This window comes from Scylla paramamosain, chromosome 5 (assembly GCF_035594125.1).
Source record: "Scylla paramamosain isolate STU-SP2022 chromosome 5, ASM3559412v1, whole genome shotgun sequence".
Taxonomy (NCBI): domain Eukaryota; kingdom Metazoa; phylum Arthropoda; class Malacostraca; order Decapoda; family Portunidae; genus Scylla; species Scylla paramamosain.
Window position 1 is genome coordinate 11,876,692 of NC_087155.1, and position 12,500 is coordinate 11,889,191.

At 44.1% G+C, this 12,500-nt stretch overlaps 1 long non-coding RNA gene across 1 annotated transcript in view; it reads left to right on the forward strand.

The window, feature by feature from the left end:
- Positions 1-3,670: 3,670 nt before the first annotated feature.
- The window catches only part of LOC135100305 (uncharacterized), a 72,603-nt gene continuing 63,773 nt past the window's right edge, over positions 3,671-12,500 (forward strand). The window contains exon 1 of the long non-coding RNA XR_010268598.1: positions 3,671-4,162. This is a non-coding gene — a long non-coding RNA (uncharacterized LOC135100305). The remainder of the gene's footprint in view (positions 4,163-12,500) is intronic.

Below are 12,500 nucleotides of genomic sequence, written 5' to 3' on the forward strand. Positions count from 1 at the left end.
ACAAGGAAAGCACTTGCCTTGGTTTCGAGAGAATGTCTGGTTAGAGAGTCTGAAGCATGAGTGGAATGTCTGATCGAGTGTCGAAGCTCCTGTCGCGACTCAACAAGGTACTCCATGTGGTAACAGCACACTTCTTACCGGCGTAGACATGGCCATCAGTCTCGATAGGCGACCTGCGCTCCATTCCTTGATTTTACCTGCTTATTGATATATGAATATCTAAAGATGTTAACTAAAGAGTTTTACAACGAGATCAGAGACGAGACGAAGACAGTTGCATTTAACAGTAGTTTGCAAGCTTTCTCTATGCCAAATTTTTAGAATTATTTTATTTTTAAAGATTCAAAATATCTTCTGTGATTCGGTGCATGAATTGACAGGTAGAGGTACCTGTCATGAGGTTTGCTTATAAATTGTTCCTGTTAACAATCGCGAAAAAAAGATAAGCACTAAAAAGAGCCAGTGCAAATTGACGAAGCGCGGTTAGCGGGATGTCGAAAATACAAGAGGTAGAATGCTGCAAGGAGATCAAGTTCCAGAATCAAATGACAGCGAGGCTGAGGTGGAAAACAACCGAAACCACGGAAGACGAATTGATGGTCCCTCGGAGTTCGGACTGAAGAAAAGTTAAGATTGCTGTTATTTTTACGTACAAAAAAAGAAATCATGAAACACTGGAACCCATAATTCAAAGAGAAGTTGCGGAAAATTCGGTTATTCCTTCTGACGGATGGCCAGCATATTCTAATTCAAATAGTTTAAATCACCATCATTTAACAGTCAACCACCAGCGACATTATGTTGAATCAAACGCTGCAGCAAACACCCACGAAATTCAAAGAAGCTGGCAAAATTCAAAAGTTTATATTTCGAAAAAAAAAAAAGAGGAGTAAAAGAAACAATTTTCTAATCCTACATTGATTATTTCTGCTGGCGTATGATGAGAAAAAAAAAACCTCTGACGATCTGCTTCTTGCTTTTTAAAGAGCGTAATAGCATCTATCAAAAAAAAAAAGGTAGGTCTGCAGGTGGCAGTTCTTGTACAAGACATGCAGATCTACGTCCACTGATGCTCCCTATCCAGAAATGTATCTAATCTTCTAAAGTTCCCCATTAACTAGGCACTACCACTGGATTACTACTTCTATTTAGTCACACACGAACATGCCCATATTCACGGGTAGAAAACATGCAAGGTAAACTCTAAATACTCTGGAGGAAAGCAGCCTCACCTTGTTTCATTGGTCAGCCGACTCTTGCACACTTTCAAACTAAAACCATTTTTTACTTGCCATCGACGATTTTATATTCGGATCAAAATTTAAATGATGTTTGAGAACTTTCGGCCAAAAGTCGTTGAGGGCCGTGATGTCCTTGGGCGCCGCACGGGGGAAGAAGGTGGCTGTCGGGTCCGGCCTGGGGCCCAAGGCATAGAACTGGCAGCAGGTCCTTCTTTTCCTTTGCGGCCTCAAGCTTCAGTAATAGTCGTCCACTTGCAGCACCTTACACTAGGCAAGGAGTCGCCATAAGCAAGAGATCAATGTCTACCATTCACCAGATGTTGCCCGGAGGGGGGAGTCCTTATGGGGAGTAAGGGCTCCTTCTATAGAGTCTGGTGGAGGGTGTGTACGGGTCCTTTGATTATGATGACATCGGGCTGAACAACTCGCCATGAACGAGGGCACGCTGTGCACCATGCACCAGACACTGACAGTACGAGGGGTCCTTTAGGGGAGAAAAGGGCTCACTTCATGACAGTGGTTGGGGAGTGGTGTGTGGTGGGTCTTTGCTCATGGCGACCCGTGTGAGGCGCGGCAAGGTTGCATCGTCACTGCCCTCACACCCATGGGACTGGGGTGGACCCTTGGGGAGGAAGGGTTCGTCCTGGTACCTATGTAGATAGACTTGAATGTTGTATAGCTATCGCCACGCCCGCATCGTTACCGTGGAAACTCGCATCGTTATCGTGGAATCGCATCGTTATCGTGGAAAAAGAAATCGCATCGTTATCGTGGAAACTCGTATCGTTATAGTGGAATCGCATCGTCATCGTGGAATCGCATCGTTATCGTGGAAAAAGAAATCGCATCGTTATCGTGGAAAAAGAAATCGCATCGTTATCGTGGAAAAAGAAATCGCATCGTTATCGTGGAATCGCATCATTATCGTGGAAAAAGAAATCGCATCGTTATCGTGGAAACTCGTATCGTTATCGTGGAATCGCATCGTTATCGTGGAAAAAGAAATCGCATCGTTATCGTGGAAACTCGTATCGTTATCGTGGAATCGCATCGTTATCGTGGAAAAAGAAATCGCATCGTTATCGTGGAATCGCATCGTTATCGTGGAATCGCAATCGTTATCGTGGAAAAAGAAATCGCATCATTATCGTGGAATCGCATCGTTATCGTGGAATCGCATCGTTATCGTGGAATCGCAATCGTTATCGTGGAAAAAGAAATCGCATCGTTATCGTGGAATCGCATCGTTATCGTGGAATCGCAATCGTTATCGTGGAAAAAGAAATCGCATCGTTATCGTGGAATCGCATCGTTATCGTGGAATCGCAATCGTTATCGTGGAAAAAGAAATCGCATCGTTATCGTGGAATCGCATCGTCATCGTGGAAACTCGTATCGTTATCGTGGAAAAAGAAATCGCATCATTATCGTGGAATCGCATCGTTATCGTGGAATCGCATAGTTATCTTCGGCACGCGCATCGTAATCATCGTTATTTATTTATTTATTTATTTATTTATTTATTTATTTATCGTAACATCAAATTCGTTATCATTATTTCTGCTTCTACAGTACATTATTTCTGCTGGCATAAGATGAGAAAAAGCTCTGACGATCTATTTCTAGCTTTTCTAACTGATGCTCATTAGATTCGCCGATAAAATTAGTAAACTTGTTTCAAATTTGCTTAATTTGAATTTTTTATTTTCTAAAATGAATGTATATATAGAAATGGTAATTATTTCTAAATATAATAAATTTAATAAATTGAGTAAATAAATGAAACATGTAGATCGCATACCAAAGAAGAATTTGACTCTTGTAGATCACGTTGGCTAAGTAGATCGCTAACCAAAATAGCACCGCCGAGTCTTCCTGAAGCTCCACAAGTTGTTAAATGGACCCCTCGATACCTTGTTACTTTTGTGAATCCCCCATACAGGCTTAACCGACTCCTCTTAATTAAGTAGACTGCAAACTGGTCGACTGTACTTACCGGCGCGTCACATCATGCACCTTTAGGAGCCAGGATTATAAGGAGATGCGTAGTTACTTGGCCAGCACAACACACGTCACCAAGTCTTCAAAATAACTGCCCTCGCGTCAGTGTTTCTCCTCCTTCCCGCCTATCCCCTCCCCACTACCCGGTCTCTCCCCCTTGCCTCCCTCTTATCACCCCCCTCGGCTCTATCCACTGTTTCCCTCTATCACCTCCCCTTCCCACTCTCTCCGTCTCCCTCTTTCTTCCCCCCCTCCCCACTCACTCCGTCTCCCTCTATCACCCCCCCTACCCACTCTCTCCCTTTGTCTCCCTCTTTCACCCCACTACCCGCTCCCAACTCACTTGTTTCCTAATTCAGCACCACTGCCTTCTCTCTTCCGCAAACTACACTCTCAGTTTAATACTTCCTGCATCTCTATGGATCAGGACTGTAAAGACACGTGCATGCATTTTTTTTTTGCCAAACTGCCATTTCAAGCCACTCAGAGCACCTTTCCACGCAGTACACGCCCTCTTAAAAAAATCCCTCCTCTGTTTCTAAGGTCCTTCTCCTCCCTCTCCATTTCTCCACGCCCTTCCTCTCCTCCCCCTGCTCCCTCCCTCCTTTCCCTCCCTCTGTCCCCCCACTACCTCCCTGTCTCTGCTCTCCAGTTAGCCTTAGAAGTCACTGAGGCGTGGACGTGACAGAGTTACTGATAGCATTTGTGATTCGTGTTATCCGCGTTATTCGCCCCGGTGGACAGTTACGGGGTGACGGACAGGTGCGATGGCCAGTTAGCGGCAAAGGAAACTGGTGAAGGAAGTGAGGAAAAGTGAGGGAGCGATACAGTGAGGGAAGGTGCATGAATTTCGCCGGCTGGTGGTGCTCGTTGGGGTGATGGAAGAGCAGCGCCGCACGTCGTCCTCGTCATAGAATAAGGTATTTAATTGTAGTACTGTTATCATAATTCCATGAGTGTTTTGTAGAGGAGGACCTATGTGGTGTGACTGGATGGGAATGGTAAGTGTGGTCTTCATTACATTTTTGTGTTGGTTTTTCCTTGATTGTAAGTAATGGCTAGTTAATAACCGTGGTTGTTACGCCTCGTACCATTTGACCAATTAAATTTTTTGTATATTTCATTTTCAGCTACTTATTCATTAACGTATATTAGTTAATTTTCATTCATTATCAAACCTGTTGCAAATCAAGATATATTGTATTTACGAGTGCACGGCAACACGGGAGGACGTTGCAGGACCTTCGTGGTGGTGGTGTTCTCGTGCTATTACTGTTGAGCGTCACCGAGATAATTTACTATACGAGGCTACAACTGTCACCAAAATTTCAAGCCCGTTCAGCTACAATATTACGTGGCGGGGTGGAGGGTGGTGGGGTGTGAGCGCTTAAACTGATTCATTGGCCGATTGAGGCCACATGATCTCCCTGGCGCCCAATAGGAAGCGCTTGTCTGGTCGCCGGCTTGCAGGTGTTGCCACGTATCTAAGAACTGTTGTACTTGAGTGGGCCACTTGTTGCCTGCAAGTGTACGGGTGTCCACACGAGTGACGTGGTAGGCGCCCGGGTGATGCAGACTAGTAATGATGGTGGTGGTGGCATGGTAATGGTGCAGGTTGTGGCATGCAAAGGAGATGGCGCGCGTGAGAATTATCAGCGTTACTTAACCCAACAATTCTAGTAACGACTGGCGATAACACACACACACACACACACACACACACACACACACACACAGTATTCTTGTATCATATTTACAATTAAAACATACACAAACACACTATGTCCTTGTATGAGATTACGACAAATTACGGGCAAGCTTTCCTCGAGCGCACAGGCTCTGACACGCGCATTACGTCACCAATCCAACCTGCTCCTCTTCACACCCAGAGCTTGCAGCCCCGATTATCCCCACGCTACTTGCTCCCCTCACACTTGTTCACCACAAATCATACACTTCCTCTACCACTTAAACGCACTCACACTTCACCCACTGCACTCATTCACACATTTCAACGGCACGTACCATCACTCATGCAAACACGTTGTAACTGGGGAAGACATGAGTACTTTCTCTCTCTCTCTCTCTCTCTCTCTCTCTCTCTCTCTCTCTCTCTCTCTCTCTCTCTCTCTCTCTCTCTCTCTAAGCAGCATCATTCTTAACTTCCCTGGCTTGTGCACTATAGAAAACTCTCTCCCTCTTTCACTCTCCTTCCGGCAGCTGCAGCCACACCCACTCCCCCTTCTCCCTCCTTACTTTTGTCCCCTACTCCTTTTTCCCCTTTACCTCTCATCCCCCTACTCTCCTCTTTCCATCTCTACTTCCCTTTCTCATGATCACTAAACAATAAATTTCCAAAATATTTCATTATCATGCCTACTGTCTGCGGCTTTATTTGTCAGTGTCTGGATGATTGTGTGCCTGTCTTGCTATCTGTCACCGCCTGCATACCCGCAACACACACACACACACACACACACACACACACACACACACACACACACACACACACACACACACACACACAGTCCCTAACTATATTAATTATGAGAACAACCCAGCACTTGATTAATTTGCAGCTCCTCTGATAAAATAATATCAACCACGGTAATTGGCAGCAAGTCAAAGAGGCAGTGATTCAGATAAAATATTCCACAACATTTTTCGTCTGGACTTCCCGGTACGTGAGACGCTGATGTATACGTGCTGCCCTGGCTACTAATTGCGTATACTGTATGATCAGTATTTTTATAGACAAACATGGTGGATATGGATTACTATTTTTATTGTTTTTACTGCTATTATTAAGTGTGCACAGTTCAATTAAGAATTCCTGGAATCAAACCGCCGGCAGTTAGTGAGGGCCTCCTGTCACGCTGAGGTTCCCGTTCACTTGCCGGGGAATAAGTGTCTACGTAAATCGGAGTTAAGGCCTCGCAGTCTGTCAGGAGTGTTAGGCCACCAGTCATGTCCTTGTGTGTGTGTGTGTGTGTGTGTGTGTAGTGTCATGTCTGAAAACAGTCAGTGTTTAAATATGTACATTCATTATCAATTGAATCAAATGATGCAGGAAGATTATGTTGCTTGTTGTCTAATAACGTGAACGTGCAATCGAAACAGGTGCGTCCAGTCCAGCGTAGCCAGGTAGTAGCCTGTACCATTAATATCCTAGTATATTGTTGTCTAATATAACCTGGAACTAACGGTAATAGCAGCGGTGTGCAATATAGCCTTTATTAGTGCGCCTCCATGTTTACGAAGCCTCGGGCAGTGGGTGAGCGGGCAGACGGCGTCTGGGAAAAATAATATCCTGGGCCACACGACTGGTCTTGACCAGAAATAACTCACGAGATGTCGCCACGACGTGTTTTTGTGTGTCGCCGAGGAAACCGTCAGCAGAGTGTGGAACCTTTCCTTCTTTTCTTGTCACCCTTTTCTTTTTCTCCTCCTCCTCCTCGTCCTCCTCCTCCTCCTCCTCCTCCTCCTCCTCCTCCTCCTCCTCCTCCTCCTCCTCCTCCACATCACCACCATTCTTTTTTACCCTTATCCTTCGTCTTCACTTCCTCCTCTTCCCCCTCGGTGCGCAATGACCACCGCCGGAATGGTGTTTCAAGTGTCCCAGACGAAACGATGAAGCGAAAACGTAGGACCCCTGATGGGAAGTGGATGCAGTATATTATTACACAAGGGAATTGATACGAGAAGACGAATGAGGTGTGTCTAAGATTTATGGAAAGGGGGAGAGGAAGAGGCGGCTGTGGGGACGCTTGACGCTGGAAGGGGACGAGATGTATGGAAAACGGGGGTCGTAATGGTGTTAGTGGTCGTGCCGGCGGTGCTGTAATGTGCTGGGGGGAGAGGAGGTGAAGTACAGGTGTGTGTTAAGTACTTTGGGTGGCAGGTGTGCAGACTGTAGTACAGAGAGGAGGTAAATACGAGTACTCGTACACTAGGTAGTTAGATAAATATACAAAGATAGATGGATAGTTTATTGATCACAACAGAATTTAATTATCTTTAATTATGCATACTAAATCCTTAAAATTAATGGTGGAATAACAGTTATATATATACTATGAAATTACATATTGTAGTACACTATTACGTAGGAAACTAATGGTACCATATAAACATAGACAACGGATGTGAAGCATGAGGAGCAACTGGAGTATATTGATAATTGCATCGCTTAGGAGTTAGAGCAAGAGATTTATCAAGGAACGAACGAGGGGTAAGGAAAGAATCAGGGGCGGGGAGGGGGTGGGGGATGCAGGGAGAGCGCAGAAGCAAGAGGGCAGAGGGAGAAGGGAACTAGTGGGTGAACCAGCCAACGAGAGTGGGAGCGAATGAGCAAACCACACACACACACACATACACACACACGAAAAGTAGACATAGGCGGACTTGTATTGCAAATAAATAAAAAAAAAAAATAACGGGTTTCCAGTACTTGCACTCGGTCCAGACAAGTTTGGGTGGGTTTGGGGGGATGGATGCTGGAAGAGTGAGGGAGGGAGGGAGGGAGGGAGGGAGGAAGGAGAAAGACGCGAGCAAGGGACTAAATTATGTTCAGTGAAAAATCATTAAGTTTATTAGCTTGGTCATGGATGTTGCGAGGCATTCGACAGGTGTGCCGATACGTGGCGTGTGTGTGTGTGTGTGTGTGTGTGTGTGTGTGTGTGTGTGTGTGTGTAGGTGTAGGGTACTGTCTGGAAATTTATCAGTCTTTTTAAAGGTAACGTGTGTATCTTTTCCCTGTTCTTCGTCCCTATTCTCCTCCTCCTCCTCCTCCTCCTCCTCCTCCTCCTCGTGCACTGCCTCTTCCGGGCATCTAACTCAGTCTCTCTCTCTGTGTCCTCTTCTTCTGAGGGTGGTCTGCTCGGTCTTTGTCTGGGTGGCGTCATCAATCACAGCAGGAAGGAGGGAGAGAGGAGAGAGGGATGGGTGGGGGATTAGGTGGTCGAGGAAGAGAGAGAAAGGAGAGCGTTGGATGGGAAAGGGGGGATTATGAGATAGAAGGAAGAGAGGGTCAGTGTGAGTGTTGGTAGGAGGATGTGCGGGAGGATGGGGAGGGTAGGGTGCGGTATGATCATCTAAACTTGTGATAAGGAGAGGGAGACTCGCCACCCACGAATATGGTGTGTGTGTGTATCTCTACGTTCATAACACCAGTTCTCTGCTTGCACACTTTTTCCTCCTTCCTCCCGCGGCCACTGTCCCTCGTTTTCTGTCTCAATCGCCAGTTATAATGGGGAATGTGTGCAGAAAATGGTGGTGAAATGAGGCGTGGATTATTTTTTATTATTTACTCTCATGCAGTAAATAGTTTTTATGGCACCAAAAGTTTTTAGCTCGGGTCGTGCCGTTAACTTAAGTACCTGCAAGCAGCTCGAAGCACCTGTCTGGCTCCCCAGGGCATATTTCCTCTCCTTTAGTTTTTCGAGGGAATCCCTTTACTTCGTCCCTGCCTCTCATCCCTGCAAGGCACCACCACCAACACTTTTTTTATGCCTCGTTCCCAGTACGGGTTCTTCCTCTTTACCGCTCTCTTCCTCCTCTTCGCCGCAATCCTTCTTTCTCCTCTCCGATAAGAAAAACTGTCAAGTACCGCGTCCTCTCCTCTTTAATGGCTCGTTGGGGTCACTGGGTTTCATGCCATTTCGTATTTATTTTCATTCACTAACAGACCTCACTTCTCTCCGTTACATCCTTCTGCTTCCTTCCTTGCCCCTGTGAAGTATCCTTATGTATCATGAGTTTACTGTAAACCCCTCCCTGCTTCCCGAACGTCTGTATGATTACCTACAAACTGCTGTTACATTCTCTTTCACTAACAGGTCTCGCTTCTCTACACCCATCATCCTCCTTGTGAAGTATTCCTGTACATCATAAGTACGTACACACTCGTGGCTCTCCAACGCTCTTCATAATTACCGATAAATTGTTGTTACGTTCAATCTGTTGCATTCCCGTTCACTAACAGACCTCACTTCTCTCCTTTACACCCTTCAACCTCCTTGCCCTCATGAAGTATATCTGCGTATCATGAGTATATATATCCCTCCCTGCTTTCCTCCGCTCATGATTACCGACAAACTGGTGTTACATTCCCCGACAACAGTTTCGCAGACGCAGTATCTCTCTCTCTCTCTCTCTCTCCCCGCCTCGTCCCCCTCGCCTGTCTGCCTCTCCCCATCTGTCTCGTTGGGTGTAGTCGAGTATTTACTGGCCTGCAATATTGACTCCCAAATATTGTTCGACACACGGCTGATGAAACGTTCTATTTGCCCGCGTATTCAATTATTATTATTTTTTTTTCTGCCCTCTCAGGCTGTCCGCTAACGTGGTGTATTTAATCAATGAAGAATCTTTAGGGATCTATTCTCCCTCTCCCTCTCTCTCTCTCTCTCTCTCTCTCTCTCTCTCTCTCTCTCTCTCTCTCTCTCTCTCTCTCATCCGCTTATTAACACTAGTTCTCTTTCGTCTGTATTCCCTTGTTCCCTTCCTTTCTAGCTTGCTTCCTTGCTCCCCATTTCTCTCAATCCTCCTCCTCTTCCTCTTCTGCTTCTTCGCGCGCTCGTCTTAAAAAAAAAAAAATATGCTCATTTTAGTAATTGTTGTTATCTTAAGAAAACGTTTTCGTGCAGAGAGAGAGAGAGAGAGAGAGAGAGAGAGAGAGAGAGAGAGGAGAGAGAGAGAGAGAGAGAGAGAGAGAGAGAGAGAGAGAGAGAGAGAGAGAGAGAGAGAGAGAGAGAGAGAGAGTACGCAATAGGAGTATGATCATTAGCACAAATGACCTCGTATTTGAAAATATAGATCTCCCTCATCCTGTTTAGTTATATCGATAGTCATGACGTAGGAAGTGATAAAAAAAAAAAGTCGCAGTCCTTCATCCACTTAATCTTGGGCCGCCAAAGACACTCCTGGGATAAGAATTAACTATGAAGCCACGTAATGCATTTCTTGTGTTGGTTATTTTCCCCAAAGAGACCGGCGGAGAATCGGGGCAGGCAGGATAATAATATTAATAATAATATTGGTATTGCTTTCCATTTTATTACACGGCACCGCTTCCGCACCTACTGGAATGAGCTGCTTTCCTCACCACTCACTTCGTATCGAAATCCTATATTCATCGTGGGCAGGAGGGAAGCAGCAGCAGGATATTGACTGGTATTTTCCTCGCCTCCAAACAGCGACCCGCCACCGCACCACTCATGACCTCAGACTGTGTGTTCTCTGTGCACTCATTTCTCTTTCTTCAAACATACAGTATCCTTGATGTTGGACGAATACTTCTGACTTGTGGTGATGACGGGAAGAACAACCTTTGGGGCTTTCTTCTTTATATTATGTACAACTTGTATAAATATATGAACAGAGGCTCGTCCTTCTAAATTGTTCCCACATATGTTAAAGAATGTCGCATATTCAGTTTTTCTGTACACGAATGTATTTTTAGTAAAAGAAAAACATAATATTGTGGTGACAAAAGCGTGGAAGAGTGGGAGGAGGAGGTGATGTGGAAGTGGAGATCTGGGAAGTGGAGGAGCAGCAGCACCAGCACCAGCAGCGAACCGAAAATAAAAGAGGAAGACCTTGCGTATAGAAAGAGAAGAGAAAAATATGTATTGTCTCTTGCACCCAATACACAGTCTGCTTTCTGAGGTGCGGCGTTGTGATAATAATGGTCAGGTTTGGCGGTGCTGGTTGTAGTAATGACTGGTGTTTGATGCCTTTTTGATGATGGTGAGGTGGTGGTAGTTGCTGCATTGACTGGTGTTGGAGGATATTTTGTGGTGTAGTGGTGATGGTGTCTTTTTTTTTTTTTTTTGGTCTTGTGTCGTGGTGCTGGAAGTGGTGGTAGTGGTGGTGATACTGTACGAGCATTGTGTGGGCTGGTGAAAAAAAAAAAAAAAACTGGCAAAGTGGTGATAAAAATGTTTTGATGCTTTATTGGTGATGACAGTGACGTATGATATGTGGTAGTGGTGTCGTCAGCATTGTAATATATTCAGTGTAGATGATGGTGGTAATATATTTTCAGGATATGGTGTTGATGTCATTGTGCATGGTATAGGGGTGTACAGTACCAGTCATTTAGAGTTTTGTGCTGTCAGGGAGAGAATGGGGACTACAAAGACGTCAAGTGATATATATATATATATATATATATATATATATATATATATATATATATATATATATATATATATATATATATATATATATATATATATATATATATATACAGGGAATTACCGAGGGCTGCATGAGTATTGGGTAACTCTGAAATGACAGTAAGAATTGTTACTTTTAGGATCTAGTTACTCTTTATTGACTTTCTATGTTTTAATTTTACTTGCTCCTTGGTTTTAATTCTATACTTATTTCAGTACTTTTATTTTCCGCACCCACCTCCCGTTATAACACACGCACACACACACACACTCTCTCTCTCTCTCTCTCTCTCTCTCTCTCTCTCTCTCTCTCTCTCTCTCTCTCTCTCTCTCTCTCTCTCTCTCCCCCCTTCATGTCACACCATTTTTCTCTCGTTCTCTGTGACTTGTTGGGTTTCACTTTCAAATTTTCACGCGTCTTTCTTTTACACTTCTCGTCTCCTTTCCTCCTTTAATACGGTGGTTCCTCCTTTTTCTACATCGCTATCTCCTCCTCTCTCCTCTCCTCTCTTCTCTTCTTTCCAATCTATTTCTCTTTCTCCCCGCCCGTCTCCCTCTCCCTTCTTCCATCGCCATTTCAGATGCCTCGTTTCCCCTCATTTCCGGCCCGTCTCCCGTTTTTTGTCCATGATCGATCTGTTTCCGTGAATTTTCTATCCCAATTTTACCGACTGACACACGCTATTTCGTTATGTATTTATGGATATGTATGTGTGGATGCCCGGATATTTATTGCCGCCTGGTGGGTATATTTTATCTTTTTGCTCCCCGAGTGTATTTTGTGTTTGTGTTTAGGGCTTTGTGAGAGTGAGCGCTGTGTAGGAATGAAGAGTGTTACGTGTTACATGGGCAGTGTGTAAGCTTAGTATTGTAAAAATATTAAAATGACAATGGTTTGTATTTTTGTTAATGTTTTAATTGTTGTTATTGTCGTAATAATGATAATAATAATGATAAAAATAAATAATAATAATAATAATAATAATAATAATAATAATAATAATAATAATAATAATAATAATAATAATAATGATATTATTATTATTATTATTATTATTATTATTCATCTACTCATATT